At 39.1% G+C, this 22,155-nt stretch overlaps 2 long non-coding RNA genes across 3 annotated transcripts in view; one reads left to right on the plus strand and one right to left on the minus strand.

Moving 5' to 3' along the window:
- Window positions 1-6,270: 6,270 nt before the first annotated feature.
- LOC136790199 (uncharacterized) lies at window positions 6,271-21,295 on the minus strand. The gene is made up of 3 exons (XR_010829726.1): window positions 20,103-21,295; window positions 18,041-18,277; window positions 6,271-11,471 (listed from the first exon to the last, which is right to left on the minus strand). It is a non-coding gene; the product is annotated as an uncharacterized lncRNA (long non-coding RNA).
- LOC106030659 (uncharacterized) overlaps window positions 14,231-22,155 on the plus strand; it is a 9,524-nt gene continuing 1,599 nt past the window's right edge. The window contains exons 1-2 of one of the 2 annotated variants that reach the window (XR_001203868.3): window positions 14,231-14,982; window positions 18,771-18,831. This is a non-coding gene — a long non-coding RNA (uncharacterized lncRNA). The remainder of the gene's footprint in view (window positions 14,983-18,770; window positions 18,832-22,155) is intronic. The other variant, XR_001203867.3, reaches the window with a different exon arrangement.

Here is a 22,155-nt window from a genome sequence, read left to right on the forward strand (position 1 = left end):
AAACATAAATACATTGTACCAACAATAAATGCATTTTGCTGACATGACAATCTTCTTAATTATGGTAAGTTATACTCTAAAAAGCAACTACTTGGTAGCTAGAAGGAAATTCACACATAAGTCACCCAGACTTGAAGTACACACTATTCATAGAACCTTAGTTCCCATGTAGAAGGGGCATTTCTGGGGTTAATTTGGCCAAGGATATAAATTTGTCAATTGCATTGTGCACTTCTGCCAAATGCAAATACAGAAATACAATAGGATGCAGTTTTCATGAGTGGTGTAGAGTGTATGACAAAATCCCTTTTCAGTGACTAAATAACAGCTCAATAAATAATCTTGCTAAAGGGAAGGAATTTATTGTTTTTAAAGGTGAGGTGTGTGAAAGCTTCTATTGTACTTGATTTCCTCCACCTCCTTTTTTTCACAACATAGAGTTATAGAGTGGAAAAATATAATTAATAGTTTGGGATTTCTGAAGCCCTGACATAAAAAAAAAAAAAAACAAAACAAAAAAAAAAAAAAACCTTGCACAAACTGGCTTGTCTCCATCAACAAAAATTAAATTTCAGAGGAACCTAAAGGAAGATTTAAACCTTTCATTATGGGAAACAATAAGCACTATTGAAATGTCTGTCTTGCCACAAATAAATGATCTAATATATCACTTGGTAAGGAATGGATGATTACACTCCTTCAGAACCTGATAAGCTCTTCCCAAATTCAGCTCTTCTAAAGAGGTTACAAAAAATACTTCTATCAAACAGCTGATAAAAAGTGAAAGGAAATACTTTTTAGAAAGCACATGCAATTAATCTGGGGAAATCGTTGTGAAAGGATGTTATAGAAACTAATTGATTACTGGATCTCTAACATGGTGAGATCTGAATATGAACAATGAGAATACTCAGCACCACATTGAACCTGAGACAAAAATGTAGGATTGTGTACCCTCAAGCTTCAGTGTGGAAGCCAGCAACTAACGGATCATGGGTAAGACAAAACTCTGTATGCAGATTAATTCATAATTATCCACTGATAGCCCTCTGAATCATGTACAAGAGACATTGCACAGGACTGAGCCATCTCTGGTACAATGTCATACTTAGTATCCACTTTCCCTAAAACTCCCTTCTGCAGTCAAGACAGGGCATCCCTCATGCTTGGATTGATGGGAGAAAAAGACGGCCATGTGGGCTCTCCTACATGAATATATGTGAGCTGTTTCAGGCAAGGTTCATGTTTCATACAGGACAATAGTTTTGCCAAAGCTCTTCCCAGCAAAAAGCCTCTACCTGCAGTGCAGCCTGAAGTCATCAAAAGGATAATTAGCAGCTGTTTAGTTTTTGTTTTGCCCTTGATCTAGGTCCTTCTGTGTATGCTTAGTAGTTTCAACAAGAATGGATCCCTTACTCTCATTGTGCTTTTCCAGTTATAGCATAAGTATGGCTTTGGAAGGACTCTCTTCGACTCCAGACTTTGGATCAGGTCTTCTATAAATATCATGTACATGTCTTTTTAAAATCTGTTTTTAATGTTAATAGGTCTAGCAACTTTTGTGAATAGATAAAAATCTGACATATTAATAAAGGACTGGGACATCATTTCCATGCATGATTTTATATACATATATATAATATATATATTTAGCCCCATATATATATATGGAGCTAAATTATCCTACTAAAATATAAACATTGTGATTAGCACTCGAATTACTTCTTACAGTTCCAAAATAATTAAATAACGAGGGAAAAAAATGTTCACTCACTGCATAATGAATCCATCCAACAGGGCACAATAGACACAGTCATATTAAAACCTGGATCATTACCCTTCTTTTCCTGCAATTAAGGGCTCCACAGGATGTGGATGTTCCATTGATATCAGTCAGTCTAATAACACTTTAATTATTTTTAAAAGTCAGATAAGACATGCAGAATCTGAAATAATACTAGCTCAATATTGTCATCCAGACACGTCGGCTTACCTTCTCCCTGCTTGCATACACTTTTAGAAAATATGTGACCAGAACATGAGTGCAAGTACCACATGCTCTAATGCTGTCTTACTGAGAAGTAACCCTATGTCTATCATGTCATTTGTTTCCTTTAACTGTTCCTTGGGGATTAGTTTGACTAGCCTATTGCTTCATGTTTGGATAATGTGACTAATCCTTTCCAGTTTCATTATTCTAATCACTTGCAAGCTGGCTCCCTTTTGCTTGCCTATATGGCAGCCAGACAGTGCTTCTTTCCTTTGTAAAGTGGCATGCACTAAAAATGCAGAACACCTTTTTTGTAGCTTCCATTTAAAAGCCAGGTTTGGCAGCTGGTTTAGTGTATGTTTCAAAACTACATAGACAGAAGGGCCTTTGGGAGATGATGCTTTGCATCAGGCTGTCTTCTTAGATCAGTGCAGACTTTTTAGATTTTCACTTCCAATTGCATTCTATCCATAATTTCTGTGTTTAATTGCTAGCTATAAATGTGCATGCTACTGAAATATCTGAAAACTTTGAAAGATTTCATTTTAAAGTGTCCCTCTGGTGACATAATACATTTTGTAAGAAAAAAAAGATATGTTGGTATTACATCCAGTCTGCAAACTCCCTCTATGATTTCCATGTCATGTTTGCACAGTTTACTAGCAAAAACATGTTTTTTCTGTCCTCTCTATTTCAAATCCAGTGTAACTTATTTAAAAAAAAAAAAAAAGTCAACCACCATTTTGTTCTGCTTTATACCTAAACCCATGAAAGTCATCATAAATGGCCTGAGAAAAGAAATTTAGGCACCACTACAATGAATATGGAATGTGTCTTAAATGATGAAGCAAGAACCAGAGAAGGAAGAAAACAGTTTGTCATCTAGGAAAGGTAAAATATTTGGAAAATCACAGGGAGCAATCAGATTGTACTTCCATGATCACTACAAGAATTTGCAACACAAATACTTTTCAGTATTTTCAACTTATTGATGGATTTCTTAGCTTCAGATACCATAAAACTGAGACAATCATTCATACATACCTGACTGCTCATATTGAAGACATGTAAAACTCTTTTTTTCGTTTGTCATGAGCTAAATACCACTCACTACCCCCAGTTTAAAGATGAGAAAACTGAGCTGTAAAGAGGTGAATTGACAGCTCTGAAATTTTATCCTCAGTTACCATGACCTAAATTGAACTTCTCATATCTTATGTATACGTGCACTTTTTTAAATGCTGTTTACTGGAAGAATGTTAATCTTTTTCTCTTTTGGTCAGAAATTCAAATCATATATTGGTCTGATGCAAATAATGATGGAATGAATTTAAAAATCATACACGTCAAATTCCACCTGGTGATATTTCAAGTGGCTTGATTTCTTCAGAAAATATCCTGACTACATCTATTTGGTTTCACTTTCAAATTATCTATAGCATCAGTCTAAATATACACTCTCCAACTGATAATATCTATTGGACACAGAAACTTTGGTCTTCCTATCTTTTGCCAACGGGAACCACTCACTTCTAAATAAAATACTTCAGCCACCATTTAGCATTGTCCAAGAGTTTTTCAGCACACAGATTATGTTTTGGAATTATGGCTGTGAGACAGTATTGAATGATTTTCTTTTGTGAATACGGTATGATTTTGTGCTTTCTGCTTTGCGCATGGACAGCCATTTGTGCATTGATTCAGTGTAGTAAAATCTGTCTGGTCCTATAAGAACAGTCTATTTCAGACGAAAACCTATAAAGATATTCTGGAAAAGACTCAGGGAAGACCTCTAACAATGGTTCTGAACATTAATTGCTTCTCAAATATGGACCTATCTTCCAGGACAATAAACAGTAAATAATGAGACAAACATTACAATCCATGTGATTTAAATAATCCATTGCGAGTACATAGGAAAGAAGAGAGAAGGAATAAAGTGGGTTGTGCTTTGGCCCGCAATGCAAATCGTAATAATAATGTGAAAATTAGATTGATGATTCTATGTCAGCCACCATTCAAGTCCATTGCCATTCAACTGCCTATGTATTATATGATGATGATACTTGACAGTATATAGTGTTATGGTCTGCAATGTCAAAAATGTCTAAGTTTCACATCAGATACGTATACATCAACTCACACGCATCAGCTAAACAAAACAAAAATAAAAACTCATGCCTGGCTCAGTTGACAGGATGATCTGGTTGTAAAAACAGACTTCCCTAAGGCTAGAGTTGAGTTGAATTACAGATCTATGGTGAATCCTATATGTTTAACTGATTCAAGCCACACTGGTAGCTTCCTTCTTGAATTAAATTGGCCTTAGCATATTGAAAAAATAAAGGGGAAGGGGGGGGATGGGATAGGGCAAAATGGACCAACACTTCAAATTTTCATAGGTACTCCTTTGCCTTAAATATGCTATGGGTTCCATTTTTTTTTTTGGGGGGGGGGAGTGGAGCAGAATGTTTATTTTCTATGTTGCTAGCTAAATCTATGTCAAGAATGAAAGGCTTAACTGAATGGGAAAAAAAAAAAGGCAGATGGTGATTTTTCAAGCAGTTAATTGAAAGCTGGTTAATTGTTTCTATTGCACTCTGATGGAGGGATATAGATGAAATAAGAAGCAAACTACATGATAGCATCAGGGTTTACCAAACCTTTCCATCTGTCTAAACTGATGCCAGGAGAAGCAATCAATATGTAAGAGTTTGCAACAGTTTAGTTATGTGATTTTATAAAGAAGATGGACTTGAAACTTCTCTTAGTTACAATATTCATTCAACAAACTACAGTGCTGTTATTATCCATTTAAAATGACATAAATGAAAACATAACCCTAACATATGCATTTTTACAACAGTCTTGTGATTTAAATGGTCCATTGTAACAGGCTAAGACCTTTAGTAAAATTAATTCCACTTACATTAACATGAAAATGGCATGCTTTTACTCTGATGTATTTCTGTGTATGCAGAGTCCTTGTATACTTCTTTCAGGTAAAAAAAAAATATATATATATATATATATTGTTTTGCCTTGAATTTGCAGAGTTGAACTTACAGAGAAAGCTTATGATAACATCTTGCTTAATGCATTACAGTATTCTTGGAAGGTTCAGAACTGCTTCACAGGAGACCAAAAGCTTTTACAGGGCAAAAAGTTGTCTTTGAGTTGTATATTTGATGATACTGGGGAAGGAAGGAAGGAAGGAAGGAAGGAAGGAAGGAAGGAAGGAAGGAAGGAAGGAAGGAAGGAAGGAAGGAAGGAAGGAAGGAAGGAAGGAAGGAAGGAAGGAAGGAAGGAAGGAAGGAGGGAAGGAAGGAAGGAAGGAAGGAAGGAAGGAAGGAAGGAAGGAAGGAAGGAAGGAAGGAAGGAAGGAAGGAAGGAAGGAAGGAAGGAAGGAAGGAAGGAAGGAAGGAAGGAAGGAAAGGAAGGAAAGGAAGGAAGGAAAATAATTTTTTTTTTATTAAGTGTCTGGAAGAGTTTCATTTATGGAAAAGTTATCTTTATATATAGTGAAGACTTTCAATGACTTCTTACTGTGCTTCTGTCTTAATGCTGGTATAAAATCAGTTGAAGATAATACAGACTACAACTTGACTGGTCTGTGGAAGAAACGGATCTTTGATGTGCATTTGAGTGTAGGATTTCTGGGCCATTTTCATGGCTTTTGGGTTTTCTAAATACAGCTTATGTTGTTTAATATTACTTTACAAGCACCCATAAGTCTCAGCTTGGATTAAAACATCATGTTGGAGAATTGTGGCTATGTTATCTTTTCCTTTTGGTGACCCTCACTGATCAAGGGATTTTAAATACTTTGGTGACTCTGGACCTAAGCAGCCTTGTCTGCATTAAGGAAAAGAATGTAAGAATTTGCTTATATGACTGTAGCTCATGAGAAAAATTATACTGATCTTGAAAGGCTGTTTCTGCTCTTTAAAATGCCATTTTCTATTTCATTTATTGTTGTGTGTAATCTCTGTTTTGTTAAGTGCAAGTAATAGTTAGCTAATGTATAAGGAGACTTCTTTAAACCCACCTCATATTAAGCCACGCTTTAGCTTTATCAACATTTTATAGAAAGACTGTGAATTTGAAAATAATAGGCTCTATGTTTGACAGCTTTCCCTTTACCATCTGCTTTATGTGTTTTCTCAAAACTCCTTGTCATATACTAAGTTAAGAGAAACGAAAAAGCACAGATAAATATTTGGGACACTATTTCATAGTCATATGACTGCTTAGCTTCTCTGTTTGTTAATGTCAAGTTCAGTTTAAGACTACATGATAGTCAAAGCAAAATAAGACAAAGCAAAACAAAACAAAACATAATAAACCTTTACTGTAACTACTACAGAATTTTTCTAAGAGCAATTAAAAAGAATTATGACCTTGAATCAATAATCTAGTTTGCTTTATATCTTAATCTTGAAAAGATTTAAATGAAGATAATTCAGAACTTGAATTAGATTATTCACAACTTAAACCACAACTATATCTCATCATCTCTATCATATGGATGTGTTTTTCCCATTAAAAATAAAAAGGAAAATACATTATAGATTAACTTCTAACACGAGTAAGGATGGAAGAGAATGTGACAGCAACCTCCCTTGCTGCTATTTGCCAACTGATTCTACTTAAATCCAAATTCTTCAGTTATTAAGGACAGTGAAAGTTTGCCTTTGATTTGGTTTGAGCCATGATTTAGCTATTTGGAATACAATCAGATGCATGGCACCGCCTGTTTGTGTGTGATCATTGGATATGCCGTACAGTGAAGCAGCAAGTATTCCTCTGGAATGGAAGCAAGTCTTTGACAAATACTGGAAACAACCACAGAGGGCTTAAAGTTTCTTTTGCTTGGTGGGAAGGGAAGAATGACAAATTAAGTAACAAAAACTCAGTCCTGCTAGCTCTGATCATTGTGTGCTTGACCCAGCAAAGCATATGCATAGGTTTAAACACATGAATAATCCTACTAAAATCAACACTTTTCCTCAGTAGTATGATGCAAAGAAATAAGAACTTATTAAATCCTGTAATCATTTTATCTCTGCTGCATGCATATGATCCGTGGGTGTTGTTTTCAATTTGTTGTAAATTTGTGTAAAACATTGTTTAAACACTAGCAATTCTTCTGTTTCATCACTTAAAGCCAACTACTTTTTTTTTTTTTTTTTTTACAAAAACACTACTAAAAGTCTAAATCAGAGTGGGGAAAAAAAACAAGGATTCATGCTCAGATTCATGATCTGATTTTTAGAAATATTCTCTGTGCATATAGTTCTCTCTTTTGTTATGGTAATTTTACATTATATCTCAAAAAGCATATGGACAGTGGATTGGTATAATCTAAAAATTCCAATCGTGAAATAGAATCGTCATTTTCATTGTCAACAACAAAGTCATTGTGTTGCATCGCCAGTTTTTAATGCGAACAGAAAGGAGTGATATCAGTTAGTATTAAACAAATCTCACTCAACAATTTTTGACCATAACAAAAGCTTTTAACTACAAAAACTATTATTTTAGAAGTGAGAAGCATGTCACAGTTTTTATACCTGTATGCACATGAATTAGAGAAGTGTAGCACAGAATAATATAGACAATAAGATTTTTCACTAATATTCTAAACATCTGAGCATGCTTCTTAAATGTTATCATATAACAAAACTCTGGACTTACTGAGTCTTTACATAGGCAGTCTTTACATAGGCATTTTAATATATTTTTCTTTATAAATTTATATATATATTTATACACACACACGTATATATATATTTCTCTCTAACTAAGCAGTTTACTCTATAGAGGTACCTTTAGAATCTCAGGCCAGTGTTGAAGATTTTCTCTGAATTGTGTAAGTGCTTGCACATTTGTAAAACATATATGGATAGAATTTCAATGAAATCCAAATAACCCCATTATTTTACATGTGCAAAAAATAGTCTGACTGGACTGCCAGTCTGTTTGCTATATTTAACAATTAGTTTAATACACAGGCTCCTTGAGGACAAAAGACAGAAGGGCTGCCAATTTTCTGTATGGTTGGTAGATCACTCATAGCCTCAGGCTAATGAGCTATAGTTTATTTCTCTGACCCCTTCCTGAAATGCCTGTAACGGCGTTTGAAGTGTGGTTCCAGGGTTGCTATCATCCATCCTGATTTCACATTTCTAATTAGGCCAAATATATTCTAATCAAAACAAAGAAAATATGAAAATGCTCTGGTATGAGTAGAGTGATAATGATGCTCTTCACTGACAACAGGATCAAAAATAAAACAAGGAAGGGCAACAGTGAAATACAGATGTGTTTTTGGAAGAGATTTCAAAAAGAGCTCAGCACCAAACAGTTCCTATTTAACAGCCTAATGACATTGGTTGCATTTTTAGAAGTCATCAGCACTACTGACAATTTTATTCAAATATGATAAGGGGAAAAGAGTTCATTGACCCTAGTCGTGGGAATTACTTTTCAAAGTCTGATCTGAAATAATTTACATACTAGATTTAAAGGGCTCTCATAAAATGCATATATATATATAAAACAACCTCAGATATTCATTCTGATATGAACAAATGGCAGCCTAATAGTTCACGGTAGCACAGTTACCCAGGCCCTGATTCATCAAGCGAGCTCAGACCACACAATGATCCTTTTGGTTATCTGTGATGGGGTGCCTCTGTGCACATACATACACACACACCTTTAGTGAGAACACATGGAGTGTGAACCTTTGTAGTTGGTGGATTTATCAAGTGGAAATATTTCTTAAATTTATAGGGAGTATAGGTGTATAGGGTGTGAAGGGAGACACATTCTGCAGTGGAACAGGGGATCATCGCGGGCAGGTGCTTTTCTGCATCAAGGCCACGCGAGGCAGCTGAGGGAGCTGCCAGGACCCGGCAGCCCTCATGAGGTTGGCTGACAAGGCACAGGTGGAGCCAGCAGTCCCCCTGCTGTACATTGCCAGTCCCTACGGAGCATGAGTGACCAGGAGTGTGGTGAACAGGACGGGCAAACAGGGCGTGGTGCTTCAGTTAGGGCTTGGTGCATCAGTTAGGTTGTGGCGTGGCAGTTAGGGTGTGGCGTGGCAGTTTGCACAGCAGTTCACAGAGGGAGGGCGCTCTCACCGCTGTCTTCCAACAGCGGTTGTAACCTGGTCGCGAAGAGCCCAGCCATGATATCCATCCCGCAGAAAGCTGTGGCCTCTGCATCCCTTGCGGCCTCTCCAGCCACAGTTACCGATGTGGCTAACCCAGACAGAGGTCTTGGGGAAACACGTGGCCGGACAGGTTTTGGGCTGCAGGGTGTGCCCGAGTCTTCTGTCAGTGTCTGATAGCAGCAGCACTGGGTATGCCTGTGGGAGGTGTGCCCAGGTTGAAGAACTGCTTAGCCTGGTGGCAGAGCTTCAGGAGGAGGTGAGCAGGCTGAGGAGCATCAGGGAGTCAGAGAGGGAAATTGACTGGTGGAAGCATACTCTACCCTCTCTGAGACAGACTCATGAGCCAGCCACCACACAAGAAACAAAGATTCCTCTATCCCACCAGGCAGCCACTACACAAAAGACAAAAGTTTCCCCATCCCACCAGGCAGTAGGAGGGGACCTAGGCCAAGGTGGGGAATGGAAGCAGGTTTCTGCTCCGGGTGGTAGCTGAGCCCCCTCCCTGCCTACCTCATTTTCCCAGCTACCCTTACTCAACAGGTATGAGGCTCTAGAACTTGACAGTCAAGCAAACGATGATAGAAGAAAGCCCATCCAGGTTGGAAGGGGTGCCTAAGGCAAGGCAACCTACCCCCAGCATTACTACATCTTCCATCAAGAAATAAAGAAGGTTTATCATCATAGGGGACTCCCTTCTGAAAGGAACCGAGGGCCTGATTTGCCATCCGGACCCAACCCACAGGGAGGCCTGCTGGATTCCTGGAGCTTGGATAAGAGACATTGCAAGAAAAGTCGCTCGCCTGGTACGGTAATGATGAGGTAGCAAGGAAAATCCAAGGGCAATCAAAAGGGTCTTTTACGGCTTTGGGGTGACTGGTTAAAGGATCAGGGGCACAGGTTGTGTTTGCCTCTGTCTTTCCAATAGGAGGGATCAATGTTGACAGGCAGACACGTCTCATCAATACGTGGCTCTGAGACTGGTGCCACTGGCAGAACTTTGGGTTTGTTGATCACAGGAAGGTCTATGCAACACCAGGTCTGCTGGCACCAGATGGGATGCACCTCTCTCAGAGGGGGGAAAGGATTTTTGCCCAGGAGTTGTTAGGGCTGATAGATTGGGCTTTAAACTAGAGTTGAAATGGAAAAGGGATAAAACCAGTCCCGCCAGTGACACACTAAGGAATGGCATGCAAGAATCAGAGCAACTGTGTGCTAGTGAGGTCCTTCGATCTGCTCCACAAGGTGCTGCGTACAATGAGGCACATTTGAAGTGCTTCTACACCAATGCACGCAGCATGAGGAATAAACTAGAGGAGCTAGAAGTCTTGACCCAATCTCAGAGCTTTGATATCATTGGCATAAGGGAACCTGGTGGGATGAGTCCTGTGACTGGTGTGTTGCAATAGATGGTTACAGGCTCCTCAGGAGGGACATGCAGGGCAGATGAGGCAGGGGGTTAGTGCTGTATGTAAAGGGGGGGCTAAACTGTGTGGAGCTTGCAGTTGGTAATGGCAAAGATGAGAGCCTCTGAGTAAGGATTAAGGGACAAACAAATAAAGGGGATGTCTTCATGGGAGTCTATGACAGACCACCTGGCCAGGATGATGACACCCATGAATTATTCTTTGAGGAACCAAGAGATACCTCAAGATCAACTGCCCTTGTCCTTATGGGAGACTTCAACTTGCCAGACATTAACTGGGATTACCACACAGCTGACACGAGCAGGTCCAGGAGGTTCCTAAAGCATCTCAGTGACAACTTCCTGTTTCAGGTGCTAAGGAAGCCATCTAGGAAAGGTGTCCTCCTAGATCTGTTGCTGGAGAACAGAGAGGGTCTTGTGGGGGATGTGGCAATTGACGGCTGTCTTGGTCATAGTGATGATGAAACGGTTGAGTTTAAAATTTTTGGTGACAGGAGGAAAACTGCCATAAAAACTTCAGCCCTGGATATGGGGAGAGCAGACTTCAGGCTGCTCAGGGAACTAGTTAGCAAGGTCCCTTGGGAAACTGCTTTTGAAGGCATTGGCATCCATCCGTGCTTGTCAGCCTTTAAGAACTGCCTCCTAAAAGGCAGTAATTCCAGAGGTAATTCCAAAGTACCAGAAGTAAAGCAGGTGGGGCAGAAGTCCAGCTTGGTTGACCAGGGATCTTCTTCTTCTGGAGCTTAGGCAGAAAAAGAAAGTGTATGGCTGCTGGAAGCAGGGTCAGGCAACACAGAAGGACTACAGGGATGCTGTTCAGATTTGTAGGAAGAAAATTCATGCAGCCAAAGCCCAATTAGAGTTGAAGCTGGCCAGGTCTGTGGGAGACAATAAAAAAGTTGTTTTTTAAATACATGAACAAAAAAGGAGGACCAGAGAAAACATAGGTCCACTACTTGATGGGGATGGCCACCTCACAAACAAAGATATAGGCAAAGCAGAGACGTTAAATGCCTTCTTTGCCTCTGTCTTCAACCCCAGTTATGGGCTTTGTGACCCTGTGTGCCCTGAGCTAGAGGACCGTGACGGTGGGAATGATAAACTCCCAGCCAACCATGAACATGTGTGGGATTTTCTGCTCCACCTGGATCCATACAAGTCCATGGGTCTGGATGGGATTCATCCCAGGGTGCTCAGAGAGCTGGCTGACTTCACTGTGGGACCTCTTTCAATTATTTTTCAATGGTCTTGGGAATCTGGAGAGGTCCCAGTAGACTAGAAGCTGGCAAATGTTGTGACAAAAACGTTGTGACAAGGGCAAGAAAGAAGACCCTGGTAACTACAGGCCTGTCAGTCTCACATCAGTGACTGGTAAAATTATGGAGATTATCCTGGGAGTTATTGAAGTGCACCTAGGGTGCACAGCCAACATGGGTTCGTGAGGGGTAGGTCCTGTTTAACAAATCTGATTTCTTTTTATGATAAGATCACCCATCTAGTTTATCAAGGGAAACCAATTGATGTAATCTTTTCGGATTTCAGTAAAGTTTTTGATACGGTTTCTCATAGTATCCTACTGGACAAAATATCCAACATACAGCTAGACAAAAACGTCATACTATGGGTGAACAATTGGCTGATGGATAGGCTCAAAGGGTTATGGTAAATGGGGCCGCATCAGGCTGGTGGCCAGTCACCAGTGGGGTCCCCAACGCTCCATTTTAGGGCCAGTTCTTTTCAATGTTTTCATAAACAATTTGGATGTAGGACTAGAAGGTGTTTTGAGTAAGTTTGCTGATGATACTAAACTGGTAGAAGTTGTTGACTCTGATGAGGATGGAAAGGCCAGAGAGATCTGGACAGATTGGAGAGATGGGCAATCACCTACCGCATGAAGTTTAACAAGAGTGGGTGCTGGGTCCTGCATCTAGGAAGGCACAACCCTAGCTATATGTAGAGACTGGGGGGCGAGATGCTAGAGAGCATCCCCTCAGAGAGGAATCTGGGGGTTTTGGTTAATAGCAAGTTGAATATGAGCCAGCAGTGTGTCCTGGCAGCCAGGAGGGCCAACCGTATCCTGGGGTGCATCGAGCACGGCATTGCTAGTTGGTCAAGGGAAGTAATTTTCCCACTCTAGTCTGCGCTGGTGTGACCTCACCATGAGTACTGTGTGCAGTTCTGGGCACCAGAGTAGAAAAAGAATGTGAAACTGTTGGAGAGTGTCCAGAGAAGTGCTACAAAGTGGTGAAGGGCCTAGAGGGGAAGATGTACGAGGAGCATCTGAGGCAACTTAGGCTGTTCAGCCTGGAAAAGAGGAGGCTGAGGGGAGACCTCATCATGGCCTACAGCTTCCTCATGAGGGGGAGTGGAGGGGCAGGCGCCGATCTGTTCTCTTTAGTCACCAGTGACAGGACCCGAGGGAATGGAGTCAGGCTACAACAGGGGAGGTTCAGGTTGCACATCAGGAAAAGGTTCTTCACTGAGAGGGTGGTCACACAATGGAACAGGCTCCCCAGGGATGTACTCATGGCAGCAAGCCTGTCAGAGTTTAAGAAGTGTTTGGACTATGCTCTTAGTCATATGGTCTGAATTTTTGTGTAGACCTGTGTAGAGCCAGGAGTTAGACTCGATGAGCCTTATGGGTCCCTTCCAACTTGGGATATTCTATGATTCTATGATTTTATGATTTAACTTTCTGGACACTTTCTTGACATTCAGTATTTGGGGGGATTTACTGATTACTGCTTAAACTGAAATTCTTTGCAATAAATTCAAGACTGACCAATGCTAATGTGAAAAGTGCTTCAAAACACAGATATCAGGGTTGGTAGTTATTTTCTGTTTTGTTGTTGTTGTTGTTCTGGTTTTCTTTTTGAATAGAATAATAAATCCAATCAAAAAAAATCTGCCTGAAATAAATTCTTGATCAGTGAAGAGAATATTCAACAAGTTGTATCACAATCGCCACAGTCTTTCAAAATAAGTAACTAAGGATTTAATATGAAATGCATTGTTGAGGATTCTCCTTGTCCTAAATCCCCCCCTTTTCATCCTCCCTTCTTTTCTTCTTCTCTCTTCCCTACCTGTCATCTTTGTTCTCACCCTCTCTTTCTCTCTTTCTCCTCTCCCCTTTTTTTTTTTTTTCCCAATCTCTTTCTAATTTTCCTTTCATCTGCTCTGCCTCTGCTGCCATTCAAGGTTTCACAGATGAGGTTTGCTATGGTGGTTACTATTGTGTTTCTGCATCTGCTCTGAAAGAAATTTCATTTAAGCTTGAAACAAATGCATGCCGGTGGCCCAGAAGTCATTTGCCACAAATGTTTTTAAGAGCCTTGCAAATTGAAATACAGCTTTTGATTCATTGAAATTATGGTGATTGACTCCTAGTCCTCCTCTTCCAGCCTCAGAATTAAGTGTAGATAAATGCAGCTCAGCTTGTTTTTTTCCTGAAATAAGTTTCTACAATGACACTTGCACCCTGGGACACATTTTTCCCTGGAGGACAGCTTTGCTTTACTGAACTACTCACATTTCGCAAGGCAGTGGCTCAGTTGTGTCAATTCTGCCTGCATCTGCAATATTTTCAAAGGGTCTGAAGCCTGAACTACTTTAGGAGACTTGAAGGAAGCAACCCCTGTGCTTGGCTATCGTATTGCACTGGTGACACATGACACTCTGTGTGTACCTGCCGAGTTCAATATTGTGAAAACTGACGCTCTTATTCTTGAAATGGGCCTTTTGACTGCTTTAAACCTTTACGTTGTTAATGGACGTGTTTCTTCCCCAACAGAACTGAATAAACCTCCTTGTTTAACCTCTGTCTCCGTTGTGACAGGCTGTGCTGAGTCCGACACTGAACTGTGCTCTAGTACTGGTGCATAAGAAAAGAAGTGATTCCCATACAACAGGAACTTAGATGTTTGATTTTGTCTGGAAAAAAAAAAAAAAAAAAAAAAAAAAAAAAAAAAAAAAAAGCTGTCCTAGGAGCTACAAAAGCAAGAAATGAATGGCTTCATAGAATGCAGTAACTCCCAGAGCAGGTGTTTCAAACTCTTGCTACTAAGAAAAAAAGAGATGGTTTCATGCATCTGAACTTATGCAAGCTGAATAAAATGATTTTGCAGGACAATCACACACTCCCACAGCCAGGAGGACAGTAAATGCAAGTGATATATTCTTTTGTCATAGTGATGTCACATACCACAGGTGTTACCACTCTGATTTTGACAAGTGTCCATTTATTCCATTCCTGAGTCCCCCAGCGCAGCTAATAACAGATGCTTCTGATGGATACTGTAGAGACACACCGTAAAATAGCTGGGGAGAACAGCTTAGAGAGAAAATACTTCTTCAACTTCTTTGTCAGAGGTTAGCTTATTCTGTTTCAAGGTACATTCATAATGTAATTTGAATATTCTGACTGTTTGATACATGGGACAAATTTTGCAGAACATTCTGGGCACATGTTTCAGTCACATGCTTTGTAAAACTCACCAACAGGAGGTCAGAGGCACTTTCACACTGACTCTCTGGATTTATACTTTTACTTAATGTTGCCCAGAGAAAGATGATGCTGATTTTGCAAAGCTGTTCTTGGGTCTGTTGTTACTGCATAGTTTTGTTGTGCTTTAGAATAAACCAGCAGACTCTGAAGAGAATTTCTGTATCGTATTGTACACACGAAGTTAGTTGGAAATTGATTTTTTTTTCAATATGGCAATTTAAAAGGATGAAATGATTTTAAGATGCCTGATCTCAAACAGAAGCATTAACTCCATTCCTAGGCTACATATTAATATCCAGACAAGAAGCTGTGGATTCTGTGGTCCTGCCTGCGATCATTTGCAATCAGACCTTTTCCTCTCAAGTTTATTGCAAACTTCCAGCAACTATGGAAGTGCTGTGTGGTATTTTTACTTGTATCCTATTATCCTCAGACTAATAATACATGTTATTTTTCTAAGATAACTAATTCCCAATAGCTAAAACTAATTTATACATTTGGTGATAAACATTAAAATTGTGATATAAGACAGTTCCTTCCACATCTAAAATAAGTGAATTCTACAATGCATAAAATATTTATTAAGATACATAAACTTATTGTCTTGCTTTGTTTTGTTTTTATTAAATAAATTAATTGAGAAAGAACACAAAGCTTTTATTGATCAAAGGGATCATCAGTACAACCAAAGTTGTCAAGAATATTGAACTGCAACTCCATGAAAATTTCTAAGTTTTCAGAAATATTTTCTTCAGGGCAATTTTTTCTTTTGCTAAATCACCTTGGGAGCACAGAGTCTGCTGCTGATATGGTGTTTGCATGTGGGGCCTGGAAACCCTGAGAGCCTAAGGAGTAATGAAGGTGGGACCATGGCAGACACTGCTCCCACAATATCAAGCTTTTAGTTCTATGAAACAGTCTAGCAGTTGCTAAAGGAGACAGGTGCCTGGGAAGTGACCTGTGCCAACTGTAAGGAAACAGGTGCCTTTATGGTCAACTGTCAGCAGCAGGGCTTCTGAAGAGTTCAGTTCTTGAAGGTAAGAGATTCCCACCAGCCAGCCAGCCAGCCAATTGCATGGAGGGAAAATGAACCACCTACCTTTCTGAAGAGTATCCTAGTGTCTTGCAAAATCACCCTAACTCTCGCAGAAGGTTTAAGTGAACCAGCAAAGGAAAAAATGTTCTTCTGAATAATTTCCAACCAATTTTACCATTTTCCTATTTTGATGAATCTGTATAAATTGATCTTCATACTGCCAAAATCATAATAAGTATTAAGTTTTGAAGCCAGTGCCATAACATAACCACAAATTGAAAAATTTATAAAAATCTGTAGTATTTTCTAGCTATTTCTCAAAATATATTTGTATATATAATATAAAAAATATAAAATGCTGTGTGCAGCAGTGTAATTTGTTTGCCTTAAATTCTGCTGCCAGATCCTTATTTCCTAATAGATGACTACAGACATCCTTGATCCTTTCAAAATGGCTCTAGTAAATTGCCCTTACATTGTCACAGCAACTAATTAGCAAATAGCCCAAAGCAAACTTTATTTGATGCATTGTTTCAATATCATAATCTAGTTCTTGTTAAAAAGAACTAGAACTTGTTTTGCTCTCAATGGAAATCTGAAAACTAGACTTGAACAATCTACTTCATTTCAAATCTGTGTAATCTGCAGAATTTCTGAAGAAAGAAGCATTCAGCAGAGACAGACTCATCCATGCATTACCCTTAGGCCAATTGGAAAATAGGATGTTCTAATCAGGCTTTGAAAAAATGATTGCAAATCCCTAAGCTAAAAGGGTGAAACAAGCAAGCAAACAAACAGAAACCTTTTGCTCAACTATATCACAAAACTACCAGGTAAAATGATATGCTTGATACCAGATGCCTTCTACATATATAACATATAGATAACATTGTACATTAATGCTGTGCAAAAACTGATTATGATAAAAAGATACAAAGTACCTGGGACAAAAGTAGAGGTAAGAATGTATAAAATAATAAACAGTGCCACAGAATTATTTGAATATCTTTTATGGGGCTCACCATTCTTTGATTGCTAAATAGGATAAAAGAAACAGGAAAAGTGGTACTTTTGAAAATAATGGTTATAGTGGAAGAGGGTTTTGACATAGAAGTTATTAATTTTGTGGTGGTAATGAGCTCAGCTAGCCTGAGTTTCAGATGGAGCACCTGACCCCACACTTGTCCCCTACACTAGACTGAACAATTTAACTGGTGCTAATCCAGTTTCAGTGTGCACTCATGCACGTGAGACGGCTGGGAAGTGACTGCCTAAGTGTATCTCAGACTGGGTGGCCAAATCAGTCTGTTCAGGTTCATCATCAGTACAGAACATCAGGGGGCCTTCACCAGACAGCTAGTGGAACAGGCCAGGTCCAAGGTCAGTCAGAGAAGTCCATGAAGGTCGTCAGGGTGAGCCAGAAGGTAGTGAGGACAGGGCCAGAGACTGGCAGTCTTGAAGCATCACCTGGACAGGGACTGAGGGCTCTGGGCTGGGCTGAAGTGGGGTCCTGGGTATGGGTAGTGTGAGAGGAGGCCCCAGGAAGGATGGGCAGGGAGGCCAGCTCAGAAGCCCTGAAGCAGAGCGACTGGTCACTGTCACAGCCCATTGCATCTGAAAGCTGGTTCTAATAGACACTCATTAATCCCAGTTATATCACTGTGTAAAATATTATCATTAAGCTGGGTGCATGAAATACAATATTCACGTGTTAATGAATGTTGTTCTGGGTTGCTCTGGATCCAGGCATTCCAACTTGATTTCTGATTCACTTCTGGGGAAAAGCAAACAAGCAAAAAAACAACAGCACAAAAAAAAAACAACCAACCAACCAAACAAACAAAAGTCCACTTGTGTATTTCAGGCAAGGAATATCAACTGTTTAAATTACCTTTATTCATACTCACCTGACTGATTTGCCTCACTGTCATCATATTAGTGGAAAAGTGATTTTTGGTTTTCCCTGAAGGGCAGAATAGCGGAATACAAGTGGTGAGGTTCTAGACTATCCTGTAGAAAGGACTCAGCAATTATTTTTCCCAACGGTGCTCCAGGAGTACATTTCAAGTGGATATTTTTTCTGCCACTGACAAAATGACATCTGTGCTCAGGCTCTTTTCCTCCCACAGCATATATGTAAAATTCTGCAAGAAATTAAGTGGTAGGCAAGATAGTTGGAGTGCAGGTAGGATAAAACTCTTCAGCACTTCAAAAATCTCAAAATAAAAGCGGTAGTCAAAAGTTAAAAATAGCTCCGTTAACTTGGATTTCCTCAAACAAGCTATGGCATCATACAATTCTTCATTTCAAAGGACTAACTTGTATCTTAGATGAGAGTGATCAGATGTAAGTAGGCTAATGGGAGTAGGAAGATTTTCCAAGTGACAGATTTATATACCAGTTTCAGTATAGCAAGATGGGTCTATTTGTACTACATTGAGGACTGCTAACCTTCCCCTCAGGAAAACAGGCTCAATTAATTTGTGACTAAATATGTTTTGAGAAAGCTAGTGTCTGACAATAATAGTTGGTTATATGTAACTCCAACTAGTCTGTAGTTACTTATAGTATGAAGATTTGTATATTATCTATTCATGTTCTGTGCACTTTTATTTTCTCCTCTGTTTTCTTTTATAGATATGGATCTGACACTGTATGATTACTAAAGTTCAGATGACTTCTGCAAAACAAAATCAAGGTATGATGCCTATTAAAAAGACATAACAAACCATTGTGGCAGGCTAACTTGATCAACTTATAAGACATGTATAGGATCTGTGGGCATCTTTTGATATGTTTGGTCACAAATTATTGCTTGACATCAAGGTTCCTACAGAAAGGAGTGCAGTGACTCCTTGCTGGATCTTCTCTTTTCCTCTTTATAATGCACAGAAAGAAAATTCTAAATAACAGACATGACTTCTTGGCAATTCTACGTGGCCAGTCATGAGTTATGTCTTTTTCGTTTTTGTTTTTGTTTTTTTTTTTTCTTAAAGGTACAATCATTAATGCATAAACAATAGAAAAGGAAAATCCTGAAACAATGTTGACTCAGTGCTTCCACTTATCCCGGCAGAAGTTGTTTTCGAGTATCTTTCCTATTTACATGCTGTTTAATTGCAGAGTGGAATTGATTTAATAGGTTATGTTTTTCCACTACAGGCATCCAATCTGGGTTAGGGACTGGCTTCTTCCCAAATATCTTGTCTGGGGTTCGTTGATACAGAAACTTCTGCATACAAGGAACTGCCTGCAGAGTTGATAAGCAAGTTTCTGATGAGCTACCTTTTCTTTCCAAGTGCAATTTTCCCTTGAATGGTTGTTGATTGTGAAGAATATCCTCCCCCTTATATCATTCAGATAAACGTCCTGGGCAAATACCTCTTTAGAAGTAGGTTCGAAGTACTGTGTATTTAGCAAAAAGTTGAATTTCCCACATCCCCATGAACAACACATTTTGCTGCTCCATCCAGCTGCTTTCCTTTTGCTGGTAGAGGCTTTATTCAGTGCTCCCTTTTTTTAACATGTTAATCAAATAAAACCTATGAAAAGAATCTAAGACTGTTTTGTTGCTCAAATCAGTATTACGTATTCATGCTGAATATCCTAAAATAATTGTAGCCAAAGAACTATTACTTCTAAAATTACAGTTTGGATTTGGAAAGCGAGGGAAATGTTTACAGAAGGATAAATTATTTAATGTTTCTTCAGAGAAAATTGCTAGAGTTTTACTTATCTGGTTAGTTTCACAGAAGAGTAACATTGAATTCTGAGTGCAGGTATTTCTGTGTTTGGACACAAAACACTCCTCTAGAAATATAACTTGCTATTACATCTAACTGAGCAGGAATAAACTTCTTGTGAAGCCTGTGATCTGTTAGAACACTCTGTGAAAATATTTCATGAAATTTGTTTGTTATATGTACCGCATTTTTTTTCATACATAAAGACACTGAGTCTTGCACTTACTTAGTTAAAAAATATTGATGATCTTTCTCATCCTTCAAGAGCTCTTTAGTTTTCAGAAAATGGCTGGTTCTGAACTGAGAGATGAAATCTAACTCTTGCATACTAAAAATCTGCAAAGAAAGAGGAAACAGTGAAATAGTTTATCTAGACAATTCTAAAAAAGAAAGAAGCATTTTTATTTGTATTTGTAAAATTTGTTTGCTTTTTAATTACATTTAATTATTTTAATGCAATTTTGGTTTCATCCAGCAACAGTACCTCACTGTTTACATTTTGTTAGAACGCAAGCTGTCACCGTTCAGAAACACTTTTCTTTTTTGTCTTTGGAACAATGTTGGGTTAAACATTTACCTACCAGTGATCTGCATTTTTTCAGCATTTTTCTACAAATAGTACATATTCTGCTGATAACCTTCTGACCAGATTGAATGGATATATACATTCAACCTTCCGTAAACTGAAGAACATTTTCTGATGAAGTTCATGGGTTCAAATTAATCCCTACATTTCAAGGCCTTTTCTGGATCACATGTCTTCTGCCCCTTGTGCTCTCCCCCTCTCTCCCTCCCCTGGCACTGCCCTGGCTGGTCTCTTCCCACAGCTCAGACTCTCATTTCAGCCTTTATGTGTCATCTCGTTGTCTACAGCACGCTGTCTCCTGGCCTTCCTCCAAGGCCTCCACCCATTGACAGCATCGTTTTGTTTGCTGAAGGAAAAGAGCTTGCTTTGAATCTTCCACTTGATCCCCATCAACGATGAAGTCTGAGTGCCACCTCTTAGCAGTACCTTGAAAGATATGCACCATGCTCAGCCCCTCCCTCTGTTGTGTTTGTGTGTGTGTGTGTGTTGTTGTTTTTTTTTTGTTGTTGTTGTTTGGTTGTGGTTTTTTTTCCTCATCTTGCATCACCTATTATTCCATCTGCTATGACATTGCTTTTACGCATATTGCTGGGAATTCAGGAGTTTTGTGTTCAACACACAGGACTGACACAGATGACTTTTTTGTGTGATCTCTGGTAACCCACCAATGAAAACACACACATTTCTGGTTCATTTATGCAGATGGATGGGAGGGAATCTGGAAAGCAAGTTGTTAATTAGTGTACAGACTAGGGATACATGTAACCACACAAGTAGATCTACCCTCTTGGCACTTTTCTAAATATTTCTGCATCTTATCTGTTTGCTATTTACTATCCTGCAACCTTTTCAAACACCCCAGTAAACCACTACTCTGTATACATGTAAAACCACCTTATAGATTTAGCTACCAAGGGAGCTCATGATACTGAGATTCCTGCTGGAAATATCCTTTTCCTACAGGGAGTGAAATAGTAATTTTGCCAGCTGTACAAAAGGGCTTTTTAGAGCTGCTGGTTTATGTCAGACTACAGTCCTATACCCTTAGCACAGGAGAGAGAAAGGCGAGGCATGTATCCAAATCTAGAAGAGGACTGGAGCAAACCACCACTCCAGAGGACCTCTGACTAAAACCAGGGTGAATACTCAGTCTAGATCATGTCTTTTTGCAGGTAAAGAGATTGGTGGCTTCAGTTATAAATGCATTTTATATCAAATTGGTGGAACTGCAAGAATATGACCTCATAACCAGCTGCAAATGGGCTGCAGCTTATAAATATGAAGCTGTGTTATCCTGTTAATGTACTATGTTAGAGTAACATAGAAGAGTTTGTGATAAATTGCAGAACATTCATGACCTTTGAACTCCAGATGTAGGCTCTGCCTTTTATGGGTTGTGGGAAATCTTGGGATTTTGACTGGGGGAAAAAAAAAAGTAAAACACGTCTCTTCTATTTTGGTATAAAATATTACATGACAACACACAGGTCCTCCTTCAATTAGGGTTCAGATGAGGGATCCTTTTCCTCCATGAAGCTGTCTTTAAAACAAAAGTGGTATGCTATTCTAAATGTAAAAGATAAAGCCTTAAAATTAAATAGATAAAATAAGTAATGGACAAATGTGAAATATACAGACAATTAAAGAAGGAAGGAGAGAAAGTAAGATAGAACGGGAGAGAGACAGAGGGAGG

The sequence above is a fragment of the Anser cygnoides genome, chromosome 2 (genome assembly GCF_040182565.1).
Source record: "Anser cygnoides isolate HZ-2024a breed goose chromosome 2, Taihu_goose_T2T_genome, whole genome shotgun sequence".
Taxonomy (NCBI): domain Eukaryota; kingdom Metazoa; phylum Chordata; class Aves; order Anseriformes; family Anatidae; genus Anser; species Anser cygnoides.